At 41.3% G+C, this 18,792-nt stretch overlaps 1 pseudogene; it reads left to right on the top strand.

Moving 5' to 3' along the window:
• LOC127633193 (dynein axonemal heavy chain 9-like) overlaps window positions 1–18,792 on the top strand; it is a 184,909-nt pseudogene that overhangs the window by 93,679 nt on the left and 72,438 nt on the right.

Raw genomic sequence — 18,792 nt, 5'->3', positions numbered from 1 at the left:
CAGCAATTTAGTAGCCCTTAAATATTAAGATCAAAACTAAATTTGCTTAAAAGTGAAAACTATACAAACAAGAAAGCACTGTAAAAAAAACAAAACCAAAAAAAAAAAAACAGTAATGGAGTAATTAAACAAAAACAAGTGAAAGCTAAACTAAATTGAAAGGACAAAATAAAAATAAAAGAATATTGAAAGGAAAAAATTAATAAATAAAAAGGGCAACTTCACATGTCACGTGTGTTGCAGGTTTTTGAATTAGTTGCCTTTAAATTATAAGCCAAGCCCGGAGTTACCTACTCAGCATAGCATAATAAATAACAAGATACATATCTAATGACTCATATTAGACAAGCAGTTTTTTATAAGCGCATTGCTTATTTGCTTTTTTGTTAACCCATTGTTTTTCCTGCTTTTCCTCACTTCTGTCCTTAAAACAAAGCTAACAACTGCCACTTTCCTATTGCAATTAAACACATCTGACATGCTCATTATTCATAATAATGGCACAGTGTTGTTGAAATAGTTAAGAATAATTATATTCCTAGAGAAAAATGAGAAGAGCATTAGATGCCCTTGAAAGCTTCAGCAGTGCTACTTTATCTTAGTGAGTGCTGATTCATTTTAATGCCATAAAATCATGTACCATTAGCCAATACATTTTTCCAGTGGTCAACAAACACTTCACAGCAGTATGCCATGTTGTTCATTAATAGGCCCTCTTCAATCTAAATGAAATAATGTTCACATCAACAACATGAACAATAGGTACGGTATACTAGTATTCATAGTTTGTTAAAAGCAAACAGTGAAGGATGGCCATTAAGTTTTGTGAGACAATTAATGGATCCTCATGTATTCTAGGAGCAGTGCAGGTCACTCAGTATTTGAAATGCATTATGGCAAGGGTCAAATAGGTTTGTTAATAGCATAAACCATTTAGCCGATTAATTTTTCTGTCTGTATGTGAATCATGTATTTAGAGCATACAGTTTTCCGTTATGGGTGCTGAGGTTTAGTGACCTTGCATCACAATTACTATTGATCATACTTTGGCTTATGCATGAATGGATTTTGATAAAATCCCTAACTCAATGTGTTAAACTCCAGTGTGCTACTTGTACTGCACCATTTGTGGTACTGACATGAATTATAGCTCAGTACAGGGTCCAGAATATGATAGAGACAACACAGCATCCATTCAGAAAACCCTAGAAACCACATAGCAACTCACTAAAACACACTCTGGGTTGCGTTTCCCATACAACAACATAACTCACTATTTAACCACCATAGTGCATTGCATCCTTAGAGGAATTAACTGTAGCTAGTAACGACTGTTTCCTGAAAGGTTAGTAACAATGTCGCACATCAATCGTTCAAACCAAGTTGGTTCAACAATAAAGAACTTTTGTTAATGACGTTACGTAGGGGGTGGTGTAATAACTTTTGCAGAGATCATATGTGCATCAAATTGTAATAACTAATTTACACATACACCAGAACAGTGTTTAATGGAGTCGTCTATTGAAGACATGAAAGCGGCAGCTACATTGCGCTGGAATAGTGGGGATTTAAAAATGCCACGTATGTGTTAACATGGACACATAAAAGCTGTGTTCTTCAAAATAAACTGTGTGTGTTAAAATGCTTTCTCTTAACAGCCTTTAATCCCTTAAACTTTGTAAGTAAAGCTGCATTCGCGTTTACATGACATCTCAGAACATCCCTTTCTGTAAAACCCCAGAATAAGATGTTTTGTTAAGTGCATGTAAATATGGTCAAATCATTGACAGAATGAAAGAGATATACTGAATGAAACATATAGAAGCCTTGGCGAAGTCAAATTGTCCAACTAAAAGGAAACTATTCTTCTAACCACAGGTAACGAGCTGTGATTCCAACAACACAACTTTGCAATGCTGTTTGCGACTTTTCGTTAGAACTACGGTTTCAGGAAAAACGGCATATTGTTGAACTCCCTTGTATTGTGTTAGCAACTCCAAGTGTAACAAATCCTGTTATTGCCAATAACTGTGTTCTCAGCCATGCTTTGCTGAACAATTTCTGCTAATTATTATGATTAAAATATTATTACTTACTGTATCTAATGTGTCCTTCTGGTTAAGCTTCATTATGCTTTCTAAACGCTCATATAAAGCAGCTTGTTTTTGAAAAAGTGTGTTCGCGTTAATCCCAGAAGCACAGACCTGCTGAAACACTCTTTTCATCTTCAGGTAATGGATTCAGGGCTCCATCCTCGGTTCCACAACCATTTTAAATGGAAAGGCTATCAGAAAGCTCATTTATGTGCATGGATTGTACTTGTGAGAGATGGAATGGAAAATGTAAAATCAAAATTCACACATACAACAGACATCCTATTGTGCTGTTTGAGATTAACACCCACCACAATAACCTGTTTACATTAGTGGTTCAGAGTCTGAGGATAAGAAGAGAGCAAGCCTGGCTAGAAATGAAAACTAAAAGGTGCTAATGAGGCAGAAAGTTTATTGGTGGTGCTCCAAGCTGCTTTATTGAGATGGGACCCCCTTTAACAGGTAAATAGTGGATATCAATTCAAAATAATTGGCACCGGCCCACATCTGGGGGTGTAGAGGTGGAGGGGCTGCTTTGGTGTATATTAGTTTTATAGCCACTCATTAAGTTGTTCATGTACTGTATAAATGAGGAACTGTGAAAGTCATGGCAGTAGAATAGTTTGTCTTTACTCAAAATAAGCAACTTTATGATATAATCTTCTAAATGATGATAAACAAGACTCTAACTTGTAAATAAATAGAGAACAGTTTATATCTCATGTAATCAGACCTTTAATTTAATGGGGAATTTCAGTGAAGTCATTTTGTTTTTACATACCGTTTATGGGCACAAAATTAGAGACTCTTAGTACAGTGCCATACAGAAAATAGGGGCAGACTATCTCACAGACATACATTAAGAAAGTCAAGCAGAATGTACAGTTCTGCCTATGGATGTCTAGTTCAGGGATTTTTCAACATTTTGATGCCAGTTATCCACCACCAAATAACTGATCCCCTTGCAAGGGCTCCCCTTCTTAAAATATAATGGCTTCACTGTAAACATTTTTAGTGTGAGTTTACAGTAAATTCCTGGCTACTATTTGCATGACTTTTACAGTATATTCTACAGTAGTATTTCTTCAGTTTATTACAATTAAAGGAATAGTTAACCCAAAAATGAAAATTCTCTCATCATTTACTCACCCTCATGCCACCCCAGATGTGTATGACTTTCTTTCTTCTGCAGAACACAAACCATTTTTTTTAGAAGAATATCTCAGCTCTGTAGGTCCATACAATGCAAGTAAATATTGATCAGACCTCTGTAGCTCCAAAAAGGAAACTGAAAAGTAATTCATATGACTCCAGTGGTTTAATCCATATCTTCAGAAGCAATCTCATGGAACTCGAGTGGTGTATGATCGCTATGGAACACAGTTCGAGTGTCACGTAATCAGAAACCCTTATACAATCATGCCAATGTATTGGCTGATGGTACTTAAGTGACAGCCCCTAGGGAGCTACATCACAATGCTTGCTTTCACACCACTGAGTCAGATATTCTGTTCTTCGGTGCACGATCTTGTCTGGCCTGTGTTGTACTAGTGACTCACAATGAAGCAAGGATTATTATTTCTCCCTTTGAGTGGCAAAACAAGATGGATTTTAAGAAGTGCTTACCTCCATGTACGCAGTTAAATACCGGGCTGGCACGGATGATAAGGAGATGGGAGCTGAGCAGCAGGCCAACCTTTGGTTCTCTCTGTCACTCTCCCTGGATTCGGCTCAACGTTCTCCTGTGGAGTTTAACAGAGTATGTGAGTGGAGTGGAGTGGGAGCGGAGCGAGGAGTGGAGCGGCATGATTTTGCCTGGAGCTAGGAGCTGGTTTTTACAATATTGGAGCATCATTGTTTTCAAAGAGTACACCACTAATGCTCTATCACTGGCAAACACCTGTTAACGGACCTTAATGCAACAATTCACCATGTGTTAAGCAGTGTTAATTACTATTGGCATGAAGGAAAGATGGAATTTCTTATATAGTCAAGTCAAAATGTCTTTCTCTAGCACATTTAAAAGCAACAGAGTTGCACCAAAGTGCTGTACAATAAATCGCTGAGCATATAAAAAGAAGGCATTAAAGGAAAACATGCAACAAAAAATACACATTAAAAAACACAACATAAAACCCTTAAACTAATCTTAATCAAAGTCCAGAGAGAACAAATAAGATTTAAGAGCCAATTTAAAACTGGCTAGTGGAGGAGCAAACCTCACATTTACAAGCAGACTTTTCCAAAATGTAGGTGCTGCAGCGGAGAAGGCGCGACCACCCTTATGGCACTTTTAAACTGCCTGTTACAGTTCGACTCGCCTCAACTCTACTCACTTTACTTTTCTGAGCTTGCATTTCCACTGCAGTTTAGTGCCCCTCAAGGTGGGTGGGATTATAGGATGATCGTCATAGTTGTACTGCCTCTACTGTCATGAAATCATCTTAAACACGACACAAACTGACCAAAACAAAAACACAACCGTGTATAGGATGGTGACTTTCCTCATCTGAGTCTGTGGTAAGAGACATAGGGAGTTTTATGCCGGCCCTGTTTGGTGTCTAGGGCAGTGCTCAGTCCGTTTTCAGACTCTAGGTCTGAGAATTCCTCATTGATGGCTTGTTTCAGCTGCTGGTAGTCTGATTGGATGTTTCCTGGCTGCAAAGTCAGAAAGTGTTGCAAGTCTGGGCTGGAAGTGATCCAGAGCAGATAGAGTATATCTGGGTGGTTCACACTGGCTAAAGACTGCAGGTGAAAGTCAATGTCTCGCAGGTGAAGTTTCAATTTTAATTAAATACAATTTAGCTGATATTCAGATATTCAGGCTAAAATAAAGGTGAATATATGAAATAAAACAAAATAGGGGAGGAATTAAATAAAACACAAATAGATCCAAAGGGGAAGGCCCAACCTAACTGATAGAGAGCTCAAACAGAGGGTAATTCCAGAGTGAGGGGCAGAGAGAGGGGGGGGGGGAGAGTGATTTAACACGTTGTACTCACACTGTGTCTAACTGTTAGTCGGATGCTAACAGCTAACGGCTTTAACTTGTATTAAATTGTATAACTTCTTTACATGCAGGACTGTGATGTGTTGTGCTGTTATGAGATTGAACCGGAAAAGCCTGCTTGTGCCTTCCGGGGTCATGCATTGCTAAGAGACTACTGCAAGCTCACAGCACCAAAAATGGAGCAGCATTCGAAGTCGCTGTGAACACGCAGAGGCAACTCCAAGCACTGTCAGTTATGAATTTGCATGCAACTATTTCACAAATCAATACAGTACATTCATTTCACAGACAATGGCAAATTACCAGTTAGCCAGGCTAGAATTACACCATTAATTTGATGCAATTGTTTAACATGAGCGGGTCAATATGAATACAATAATATGCCACATGCTCTGAGAAATGAGGAGCTTCACTCAAATCACTATTATTCACTGTAGTGAGATTTCTTAGTCGCTCAGTTTAATTCATGCCGCTAATTTGAGATTTCTTCGTCAGAGAAGACACACATTTAAAGCTGAAAGTGGGGATTTCTTCGTCCAAGATCAGGCTAATTTATTCTGGTACCATTTATAAGAACTGAAATTTCTTCATCAGAGTAGACTTACGCTATATTAACAACTGAAATTAGGATGTCATCACTAGAATCAGGTTAATGTCTTATCGTACGATTTAAACATGCATTATAGCATTGAAAAACATTCTGCGTTAGTAAGAAGGCACTTTCAAGCTACGATTTGATCAGAAATGGGTATGCATGTGTAAGATGTTAACAAAACTTATGGGACAAACACACAAGATTGTTTACTGGGTTGCTTGCAAAACAATTTTTTATAACGATACCGTTTTCTACAAGGCACAAATCACAGCCATCACATCTAGCTCGTAACACAATGTGGCACTTGTGATCTCAATGCATTCAAGTTTAATCTTAATGCACAAATAAAACATGCAGTTTGCAGCATGGTATTATCACTCTAGTTCTTTTACAGAGCAATTTATTAACATAGCAAATTATATACATATACCATTGTGCAGGATGTCAAACAAGGATTCGTTTGGTAGGAAACATGATAATAAATAACTTTAAATTAGCTAGTAGTCCTGTCATAAGTCATGCATAAAACAGAATACAGTAGAAAAACACTTTACAAGACAGTAATGATCCTATACGTAATGTCCTGGGGATATACATGTCAAATTATAGACAGTTTGTCTATATTTTAAGGAAGAAAGGTCTGTTGTTCTGGGCATTGTGTCCATTTCCTATGGGAATTTTAAAATCGATTCTCAACTGTACAGGAAGCCAATGTAAAGTCACTAAAATGGGAGAAATGTGATGTCTCTTTTTAGTTCTGGTAAGAATTATATACTTTATAACCAGAAAGTAAAATGTGATAAAAACAAATACTAATTTTAAATCTAGCAGCACTTGGTAATGTTTGACCTCCAGTGTGAAGCTTACTTTCGCTTGTTTTCACGCTCCCTATGATTCAGTTAAGCTTGCGGTAAAGCATATTGCGGTCTCTTTATTCTTATGTCAACTGGCATATAGTGAAAATTAGATCAGATGGTGATGGAGAACACCAGTGGGGAGGTGATTGTCACGATCAAAGTTTTTTTTTGAAATCCTAAAAGATGTGTCCAAAAAACACGATGATAATACATGTGGAGAGAAAATATAAAGGTCAGAAAATACATATATCCCCTATTAAATATTTTGAATAATTATATCAACATTCTAATCTAATGCATCTCAATTTTAACTGTAGGCTATTATGTCCCGCAATAAATAGAATTGAACTTTTAACAACATAAAACACCAGCTGAATCAACTTGTTAATATTGTGTAATTTGACTTTAATCGATTACCATCTAAATAAATTTTAGTGCCGTAGGCTAATTTATGCATTATACATTTGCAGATTAATAAGCTCTGCAAATGGGAATCATGGAAGATTTAAAATCGTAAAATATTCAAACAGTAGTATTTCTAAAAGTGAACTCTGTATTAGACATATTATTTTAGACAGTCTTATCTAGTTTTGATTAAAAAAGTGAAGAACATACTGAGAATGTATTTTTTTTTTTTTCATTCACAGAATTATAGGACAAGGTTAATTAAAAGAAGTACAATCATATAAAATAATAGGCAATAATTAGGCAATAATACATAGGCCTAATAACGTTTTTTTTTTTGGTAGTTTATTACTTTTATTTAATTTAATGTTTTGTTGTTGTTCTGGTAATTTATATTTTAAATTTGTATGTTTTTTTTTTTTTTTTTTTTTTTTTAATCTAGCAATTTATTTAATTGATCAAACCCAGAGAATGCTGCCAATATATTTAAAAAATAAGCTATACAAATTATTTAATTTAGTCTTGGCCTAATGTTTGTTTTCTAATAAAGCACAGTGTACCTTTTCTTATAGTATTGTGTATTTATTTTTAATTTAATATACCTTCTGCGTGGAAGGCTGTGATATCAAAAAGCATACTGAAATAAATTTACAGTGGAGAGGTAGTTAGGTGCTAATTTTGCCATGGAGCGAACACAGAGTGGGGTTTCTCTAATACAGGAGTGCGGAGTGAGTGAGGAGCGGGAAATGGACAACCTGGAGTGATTAAAGAATGCTTTGAGCATGGAGGGGAAATTGTTGTCGCTCCACTCCATGCACACACTCTGGAGTTTACACATGGGAATTTGTGTCCTAGCCCCGAGGCCCGCACATTGGTTTCCTTCGGCACTAAGGACAAATATGACATGTCTACGGCGGCATTGGATTTTGAGGATATCGTTGTTGAACAAGGCCTACCTGGCTTCGGGCCAAGCGGTTTTGGCTTTGCACATGCTGGCAGTTTTCCAAGCCTACCAAGCCCATTTTATGAGGAATTTAGATGTGGGAGCTGGGCTGGACTGCTGAGGCCGTCATGGAACTATGCCAGACTTCTGATTTGGCGCTGAGAGCTACCAAACAAATTGCTTGTGCTGTTGGTCAGAATATGGCAGGCCTAGTGGCTGCAGAACACCATCTGTGGCTTATGCTCATGGATATTTGTGACAAGGACAAGGCCTTCCTAATGAATGCCCCTGTGTCACAATTTGGGCTGTTCGGTGCCGCAGTCATGTTGGTAGTGGAAACATTTTGTGCTGTAAAAGAGCAGACTGCCGCATTCCAGTAGATGCTTCCATTGCAAAGAGAGAAAACTCCGCTGTAGCTCTGGTACGCTCATGTCCGGCATCATAGCATCGTCCTACCAGAGAGCCGCATAAGGCACCAGACAGGAGTTTTGCACTCCCTCAGAGGGATTGGGGTCCACGTATGTTCCCACCATCACAGGTGCGACCATGTAGGTGTTAGGATGTTGAACCGGCCCCTTTTAAATGTCCGGCAAGACACCAGAAGTGAGCCGGATGGATTCGTGGTGAAACTAAGGGTGAGCTCCCATTCAGTGAATGAAACTGGACTGTGCAAACATATCTGTTTCTCGTCTGTTTGGCCTTAGGACAATATCAGGATGAGTTCATCATTGTACATGCCTCGAATGCCAGATAGCCCGAATATGGTTCAGCCAGTACTGCAGTGCATGCAGTGGATGCAGCTTTGAACCCCTTGAGGTTTTAAGGCATCCACCTTTTGAATTATCTTGATGATTGATTGGTTAGCTCACTCAGGGACTTTGGCTGTTCAACATAGAGATGTCGTTCTCAGCCATTTTAGCAAACTAGGGCAGCGTGTAAACCTAGACAAGAGTGTCATGAGAGGCATAGGTCTCTCTAAACTCACCTGTCTCTAGCTTATGTTCTGTCATACCGCCAGTGTCTAGCAATGTAGCGTGGGACGTGTTCTCCTTGCGAGAACCTTTCACAGGCTTTTGGTGCTCATGATTGCGGAAATACATGTCCCTGAACTTGGGGGTGGATCTCCTGTCCAGACAGGGTCTGATGCCCAGAGAATGGACATTACATCCTCAGATTATGGATCAAATCTGGAAGTGGACCCATTTGCTTAGAGCGAGATGTCGCACTGGTTTTCTCTCTCGACCCCGGCACCACTGAGCATTTATGCACTGGCGCATCAGTGGCCTAGAGTGTGTCTTTATGCATTTCCACTGATAAATCTGCTCCACGCAGTTCTGCAGAGGGTTCAGGAGGATCGGGTTCGGCTTCTGTTAGTGGCACTGAATTGACCATCAAGTATGGTTTTTGACTCTAGTCTCTCTCCTTGAAAAGATGCCTTGGGAGATTACAGACAGAGTGAACATGTTGTCTCAGGTACGAGGCAGCATTTGGCAACCCCGGCCACACTTGTGGAAGTTATGGCCCCTCAATGGGGTGCTCTTTTAAATTATGGGTTATCCCCCACTATACTCCATCAACATAGATCCCTGGGGGGCGTCTCTTAATCAACATCAGCCAATAAATTGCTGTGATTGTATAAGAGCTTCAGACCACGTGACACTCAAACGGTGTCCCATGGTGATAAAACACAGCATCTCATTCCCCTCAGTTAACCAAGGTTACGTATGTAGGATATTACAATGCTGTAGCACAAAACAGGCCTTTACAACTTCTTCTTAGAACAGGAAACTCAATACACATTACGAGAGTGTCAAAATAAATTTGTCATAATAAAAGTCTTAACTCAAACTAATCTAAAAATCCAGCACAATTGTTATTGTACTAAAGCCATGATAAATTATTAAAATAATGTCTGGAAAATATGTTGTACTAAATTGAAGCTGAATATTTATTTTTCTACCCACAATTAATGTCTGATTTATAAACTTTTAGAGAACTAAACATTTTATTCAGCTAAAATATATAAGTCATTTGTTGTCTTTAAAAAACAGAATGAGTGTTAATGTCAAATTCAGATAATATTTTTAATAACGTTATTTATTTGACCTTTTTTTCTCTGAAAACTTCTTCTGAACCCTCAGCACCTCTTTTTGGCCCCCTCAGTTTACATGCTACTAAGCAACTCAAACAAATCAAATCATCTAGAAGATTTGATGTTACTCACCTGACACACTTTAGTAAATACATTGATTGTTTCATCCTAAAAGTGCTCGTTCCTCTTAGTACCTTGTATACACAACCATGTTTCTTGGCAGATGGAAAAAACGTCTCGGGTTATGACTATAACCCTTGTTCCCTGAAAAGGGAACGCTCCTTAGCGTGCGCCTCTGAATTATGAATGAAACTATTCCAATCTTGATTGGTGTTGCGTCATGACGTAACATGTGACGGCATAACCGGATGCATAAAAGTGACGCCGGCACACAAACACATTAGCCTAGCGATGAAGCAAGCCGCTCTCAGGCATTGAGGGGCATGGCAGGACGACGCAGTGTCTCGTTCCCTTCTCAGGGAACAAGGGTTATAGTCATAACCCGAGGCGTTCCCTTCGAGGGAACTTCGCACTGCGTCGTTGAAAACGACTCTTTGGGGAACGAATGCCCACTAGGCCACGCGCCGAAAAAGGCCTGCCCTAGAGTGAAACTGAACTCAGGCACTCAGCTAGGGCGAGAGCACACGTGCGCCAGGCGTACTAGGGAGGTGCAGAAAACCTGATGAAAGTGTGCGGGGTAGCCCAACCGGCTGCCTCACAGATCTCCTGGAGGGGCACTCCCGATAAGAGAGCCCTAGAGGACGCCATGCCTCTAGTTGAATGAGCCCTTATGGCCAAAGGTGAAGGCAAATTGCGCACCTTATAGGCCGAGATAATAGCCTGAACAATCCAATTACTAATGGTTTGTTTCGAAGCAGGGAGCCCCTTCTTAGGTGACCCAAAACACACTAACAGTTGGTCCGATCTCCTCCAAGAAGAGGACCTCTCGAGGTAAACGCTCAAAGCTCTGACAGGGCAGAGCAAATGGAGCCTCTCTTCTTCTGCCGACACATGAGGTGGAGGATGAATGCCTGCAGGACCGTAGACCGTGCCGTGTTAGAAGGCACCTTAGGCACAAAGCCAGGTCTCGGGTGCAGAATGGCTTTAACTCTGCCAGGGGCAAACTCCAAGCAAGCTGGTGTTACTGCCAGGGCTTGAAGATCTCCCACCTTCTTTAGAGAGGTAATAGCTAAGAGAAAAGCCATCTTGAACGTCAGGTCCTTGGGCGAGGCCGACTGAAGGGGTTTGAAGGGGGCCAGGGATAACCCTTCGAGAACCACCGCCAGGTCCCAGGCAGGAACCCTGGACCTGGTTGTCGGTCTCATCCTCCATGTACCACGGAGAAAGCGAATGACCAGCTGGTGCCTCCCCAGAGGCCCAGCACTCAATGGTGCATGGAAAGCCGCAATGGCAGCCACGTACACCTTAAGTGTGGAAGGGGAGAGACCCGCAGAGAAACAATCTTGAAGAAACTCCAGAACTGAAGCCACCGGGCAGTTAACTGGATCTACTTCATGTTCTCTACACCAAGTGGAGAACACATTCCACTTGAGGCCATATAATCTCCTAGTAGACGGAGCCCTAGAGTTAAGTATGGTTTCAAACACCCCCGCTGATAGACCAGCATTTAGGTACTGAACCCCCTCAGGGGCCAGACCCACAGTTTCCACAGCTCTGGACGAGGGTGGAAAACTGTGCCCCCTGCCTGAGACAACAGATCCATCCTCAGAGGAATCTGCCATGGTGGAGCTATCAGGAGTGAGATTATGTCTAAGAACCATACTCGGGCCGGCCACATCGGGGCAACCAGAAGTAGACTGATGCCCTCTTGGCGGACCCTTTCCAGGACTCCCGGGAGCAGAGCGATCGGGGGAAATGCGTACAGGCGAAGCCCGGCCAGGCCTGTACCATGGCATCCAACCCCAGTGGGGCTGGATGTGAGAGGAGAACCAAAATGGACAGTGGGACGTCTCTCGAGGCGTGAATAGATCCACTTTCGATGGTCCAAATTTGTCCCATATCAACTTCACCACCTCTGGATGAAGTCTCCATTCCCGGGCCTCAGCCCCTGCCTCGACAGGATGTCTGCTCCCTGATTCTGAACCCCCGGAACATACATGCTCTGATAGACAGTATTTTCCCTTGTGACCAAAGAAATTATCTGATGCGCCGGTCTGCACAGAGGGCGCGATCTGAGTCCCCCTTGTCGGTTCAGATAAGCTACCACTGATGTATTGTCCGAACGTACTAGGACATGGTAACCTTAGATGTCTGGAAGGAAGCTCCTCAGAGCCCTGAACACAGCCAACATCTCTAGACAGTTTATGTGCCAAGAATGATGATGGTCCTGCCACAGACCCCTGGCAAAGTGGCCGCCCATGACCGCGCCCCAGCCAGTGAGGGAGGCGTCTGTCGAAACGGTTTCCCAGCGACATGACGCTCCCAACACTGGCCCTTGGGACAGGAACCAAGGTTTCTTCCATATTAGCAGAGAACGAAGGCATCTGCGCGTTACTCTGATTTTACGAAATGGATTCCCCTTGGGGAAAAAAACCCCCTGGCATTCAGCCACCACTGGAGGGGCCTCATGTGTAGAAGGCCCAAAGGTATAAAGTTGGATGCTGCTGCCATGAGGCCCAGCAGTCTTAGAAACTGCTTTACAGTGATGGCCTGGCCTAGCTTTAACCCGGACACCATCGCCAGAACGGACTCGATACGTGCAGGAGACATGCGTGCCTGCATCGTAATCGAGTTCCTCACAACACCCAGAAACGTTGTGCACTGGGATGGTTGTAACACACTCTTTTTTGTGTTGAGTCTCAACCCCAAACTTCGAATGTGGCCAAGGACGACATCTCGATGCCGAACCGGCATTTCTCGAGACTGGGTCAGAATGAGCCAATCGTCGATATAATTCAATATGCGGATGCCCTGAAGTCTCAGAGGAGCAGGAGCTGCATCCATACATTTGGTGAATGTGCGGGGAGAGAGTGCTAGGCCGAACGGAAGAACCCGATATTGGTAAGCTTCAGCCCCGAGCGAACCTCAGGAACCTCCTGTGACATGGAAGGATGGATACATGAAAATAGGCATCTTTTAGATCTATCGTGACAAACCAGTCCTCGGATCTGATCTGGCTCACGATGGCAGGAATAGTAAGCATTTTGAACCTGAACCTCCTCAAAGGCCGGTTCAAAACTCTGAGATCTAAAATCGGCCTCAACCCCCATCCTTTTTGGAACTATAAAGTACCGGCTGTAAAATCCGGACTCCCTGTCTGCATGAGGAACACGTTCTATGGCCTCCTTTAGCAGCAGAGATTGCACTTCTTGTTCCATCACCTGAGTCTGCTCCGGAACCTCTGTAGTCTGCACCACCCCAGAGAATTTGGGGGAGCGGTGCCCGAACTGCAGTCTGTACCCTGATTTTATTATATGCAGGACCCATGCAGATATGTTGGGAAGATGATTCCATGCCTCTACAAAATCTACTAAGGGAACCAGCCTCTCAGGCTGGTCTCGGGTGTTTTTCGAGCACCGTCCTCGACTTCCTGAAGCGAGAGACCGGCAGGATTTAGTCGATACGGTTCTTGTGACCACAATTGATGCTTGTTTTTTTTTTTATTTATATTTTTTGACACGAGCGACGCGGCGTGCGTCCGCTGGAAATTGATGTGGCCCGAGCGTCAGAGGCGGCGGGAACCGACACCGATTTCCTGAGGACTCGCTGCGAGAGCAACCTCGGTTGCTCTGCAGCGGAGGACAGCCCTCCGAGGTTCTACCACCTTGGTAGGACCTCCTTCCCAAGCTTCTACTAAGGGAACCAGCCTCTCGAGGCTGGTCTCGGGTGTTTCCCGAGCACTGTTCTCGACTTCCTGAAGCGAGAGACCAGCAGGATTTAGTCGATACGGTTCTTGTGACCACAATGGATACTTTTTTTAAAATTTTATTTATTTATTTATTTTTTGACACGAACGGCACGGTGTGCGTTCGCTGGAAATTGATGTGGCCCGAAGCGTCAGAGACGGCGGGAAACCGACACCGATTCCCTGGGGAACTCTGTGGTGCGAGGAGCTGACTGATGGCTGGGGCTGATCTGCTTGCCCTACTTGATTTAGACTTACCTTACGGGGGAAGCATCAAGCAGAAAAGATCTAACCTTTTCCTTTATCCCCGATAAATTCAGCCACAGATGCCTCTCTGTGGCCACCATTGCTGCCATAGAGAGGTCAATAGCCATTGATTGCAGGCAAGAACCAGCCCGACCTGCCGCCATGTAAGCCCTACTTATTAAAGCAGATGTATCCCTGCAGGGCTTACTAGGCAGCGCCGGGGTTTTAGCCCAAAACATCGTCTGTAATCACCACACTGGGGCTGGAGACACGGGACAAATTGCGGTTTACCCCACGATCTCGAGATATATATTTATATATATTTTTTGGAGATCGGGGAAAAACGGCAAACCCTGGCGCTGAGGTTGTGATCTGTGCCGCAGGAAACGCTCATCTAATTTGTCTTTCAACTTGCGTTTCCTGCTCATTTTGTGGCCAGCTGATATCAAGTCTGGCCACGGCACGCGTCACAACCTCAATCAGCTCCTCATAAGCTTGGCCGAAAACTGGCGTGCTTGACTCACGGTCGTCCGCATCAATGCTGAGCATATCCACTTCCTCGGAAGCAGAGAGCTCAAGCATTGGGACCTGATTGTGGGCAGAAGCAGCCGCGGCGGGCTTCTGCACCACTCACAGTAGGCTCGGGATCCTCAAGCGAAGAATGAGAAAGTGCCGCAGCAGTCTCATTCTCATCTGCAAGATCCGCTCGCGAACCCCACGATCTCAACCGCGCGCTGCCTCAACAGGCGCGGGACCAGATCCGTGGGGAACGCGAGCCTGACCGTGATCATCAAAGCACGCCAACCGGAGCGCAGCACTCTCATGGGTAGTGCTTCACAACTTTCACAGGCAGATCCCTCGAGAGCTGCCTGTGCGTGCTGCGCTCCCAAACAATTCACACATAAAGCGTGCGTGTCCCTACCCGTAATGAAACGAGGGCAGGGGTGCACGCACTTCATGAACTGTTGGGTGGCCATAATATTTTTAAATCAGACAAACAATACACATAGAGCGCTTGCTGAAGAGCGAAAGCTAATGTGTTTGTGTGCCGGCGTCACTTTTATGCATCCGGTTATGCCGTCACATGTTACGTCATGACGCAACACCAATCAAGATTGGAATAGTTTCATTCATAATTCAGAGGCGCACGCTAAGGAGCGTTCCCCAAAGAGTCGTTTTCAGCGACGCAGTGCGAGTTCCCTCGGAAGGGAACAAGCATATGTAAACTTATTAATTTAATTTATAAATATACATTTATAAATATATACTTAATTTACATAAAGCCAGTCAATAAGATTAGAGCTTATTAGATAAAAAAATAATTACATTTAGTGTGCAATATGCATCAGATAGTCAGTGAAGGGATTGTGAGACTTTGACCTGTGAAGTGGGACTAAAATTTTTGTGTCTCTTTGTTGTAAAACATCTCTTTTAAGATAATTTAACAAAGGTAATGTAAGTCAGATGTTCTATGATCTATACTTGTAAAGCCCCTGTGCATATGCAATTTTTTTTAAGAGTATCCTCTCTGAAGACTGAAGAGGGATCATTATGGCTGTTTCATGTAGTTTGGGAAGCAAAGAGGGAAAAACTCTGTTGAAGAGGGGTTTAAGTCCGCTTTCTGGGCAATTAGTTCTCCATCATATTTACCTCCTATTCATCAGTGTAATTGCCCACATGATAGCAACTTGATTTTCAGGGTATTGTACGGTTTTGCTACCTCGAGGGCAGTTGATCCCTAATGTCTCATTTTCTTAAGGATAATCAGCTCATTTGAAGACTGAAAAAAGAAATATTATTTGATAAATGTTTGGGGTGTTTTGCTGTAGAACTTTTTTTAAATGCTTTATTTGTCTATTTATTTGGTTTAAAAGCTACAGTACGTAATTGTTTCTTGCCATTTCTTTTCATTAATTCCAATAATCTATCCTGATTGGCTTTTTCTGCTTAATATTTAGTGCAGACAATAAGTACCAAAAGTGTAATCAGTTCAAAAAGTTGTCTATTAAAATGTATTCATTCATCATATCTTGTGAACAGTGGTTATTCCTATTCTTATTGCTCTGGAGTTATTGTCATTTATCAGTTAAAACTTAGAGCACTCATTTCTCACCAAATATGGTGTAACAATGACTATAAAACAAAAGCAAATACCCTGTTATTCAAATAAAATAAGTTTGCAATTAGTTGATAATGGCAAGTTCATTAGCTTCGACAGAAAACGTTATTATCAGTTAATAAATACAGCACATACAGTACATGTTTGTGACGAGGAGGAGGGCGTGGCCAGTCCCTGATAGAGCACGGCCGGCGCTGAATCAGATGATCAGTGGGAGAGCAAGAAAAGGGGAGGCCAGAGACGCGGTCGAGGGTGAGAGACGCACGCGGCCACATTACGTGTGTGTCTGTTTATATTTTATGTAGTTTTAAGTTCATTGTTTATATTAATTTATGCATTAAAGTTTATGTTGATTATTCAGCCGGTTCCTGCCTCCTCCTTCCCCAACCTTTACCTGTTACAATGTTCTGTTAATTAAGTATTATTTTACTCTTGAAATTATACTGTATAAAATGTGTTTACATTAGTATAAATTGTGCCTATGAAGGAATTGTTTTACAAATATAACATTTATTTATTTATTTAAATTTAAAATGAATGATTGGGCTGGTTAATAAAGGAAAAGCATCCAAGAAGTGGCCAACAGACACTTTAATTTCTTCAGTACTGTTAAAAAAATATCCCAGGTGGATACATCATGAAGATGTTTGAGAAAATACCCTGAGTGTGCAAAGTTGTAATATAAGCTACTTCGTTTTGATCTGGTAACTACATAATTCCCATATTTTTTATATGTGTTATTGCTTAATTTTAATGACTTATTAGTACCTCTTATATAATGATTTTGTACTAATTGTAGGTGAATGAGTAGGTAGTTTTGACTTGTAGTGTATATCCATTTCTTTTAGATCTACAAATACCTCCACCCAAAAGTTACCTTCAAACATTGTCTTTTGCCATCACTTTGGTGGACAACCTGAAGGCCAAACTGGCATCAAAGCTGAACCTGCACTCTTAGCAGCTCAGAGGCTTTTAACACTCTCAGCAAGGTCAGTTATCACCATATATGTGGGATCTATATCTATATATCTTCACATGCAGATCTGCATTCTACTGAACACTATCTCTTCAACTTTATCCAGTGGTATCCATTTTTCTTTTCTTTGTTTTTTTATATTATTATTATTATTTTAAAAGTTTCACTTGGCTCTAAATTAATTTAGTTTATAGACATGAGGAATAAGTGTTTGCTAGTGATATATTTATCTTGTTTTGTGTTTTTTTTTTTTTTTTTTGTAGAACAGCATGACAGAACTGAAGCCTATTCGTGCCCCTGTAGTTGCTGTAACCAATGCAACACCCACTGTCATGGTGCTCACAGCCCCTGGTGGTCATCAGAGGTATGTAGTAACATGCTATATTTACACTGTTACATTTACTTGAGTAACTTTTTGGGAAAAATACTTTTATAAGTATGTTTTATGGTGAGTACTTTTCAATCTTACTCAAGTAAATTTCTAATTACATTTGTTTGCTTTTACTACGATACATTGGGTAGCGTTCCTGTCATTACAACTTCTTAAAACCAGAGTTTTGATCTTCGGGAAACTTTCTTTTAATTGAAATCAAGTTCTCTTGGTTGGGTTTTTTTTCTTTTCTGTTCTTTCTTCCCCAGAGTTGGATGCTGATCTCATTTTGCTGAATATTTGATGATTTCCAAAGAGGATTCTGAACTCAAATTGTCCCTGCCTCAGGTGTCAATGCGTTGCAGGAACTGGCGAGCCATACCCATATTGTCACGATTCCCTTGTTGTCTGCCCTGTGTTTCACTAGTCTTTGTCAAAAACTACACTTCCCACAATTCCCGGCCCTCATCACTGCCAGCACTCTGTCATTGTTCGCACCTGATTGTCGTTTGTGATAATCCTGTGTCTGTGTTTTTAAACCCTGTTTGTTTCTCCTTTCCTTTGTCGATCGTTGTGTGTTTCACTGTTTTGAATGTTTCAGATGTTTCTATGCTACCTTTGCCCGTCGTGGATGTTTCCCCAGCCTGTTTATTCTTTTTATGTTTTTTCGTGTTTTGGTTTTGTTTTCCCACCGTGGATGTTTCATTTGTTCGTGTTTGTTTTGTCTTCACTCTGATTAGTAATAAAGAACCCGCAATTAGATCCCCACTCCTCGTCTGCCCTCGTCTGCATACTTAACACATATAAGGACTGAACCTTGGATCAGGATCTGAGTAGTAGGATTGTGCATTTTCGCATGAACTTTGTTGTTCAGAACTGAATTACGTGAAAAGGAAAATAATTCTGGGGAAGCAGTGTCATTACACTGACACTGAATTTAATGTAATATCAATTTACATTGAGACTGGTATTGTAAATGTCAATTTGATTTAATGTGATTTTCATTTTCTGAAATGTCATAGTTTTTTTCTGTTTTTTGTTGTTTTTTTTTTGTGTGGTTGTTTTCAACAGAGAACAAAGAATAGTCGAAAAGAGGTATTTCAAAATGTTATTGATTGAACAATTATATTTAATAATTTGCAAAAAGGAATAAATAAACTAATTAGGAATGAGCTAATAAAGGTTAATTAAATGTATACATTTTAGTTTAAATAGGTCAAA

The sequence above is a fragment of the Xyrauchen texanus genome, chromosome 40 (assembly GCF_025860055.1).
Source record: "Xyrauchen texanus isolate HMW12.3.18 chromosome 40, RBS_HiC_50CHRs, whole genome shotgun sequence".
Classification (NCBI taxonomy): domain Eukaryota; kingdom Metazoa; phylum Chordata; class Actinopteri; order Cypriniformes; family Catostomidae; genus Xyrauchen; species Xyrauchen texanus.
The sequence above is the reverse complement of the archived record's forward strand: the minus strand, read 5'-3'. Positions and strand labels throughout refer to the sequence as shown.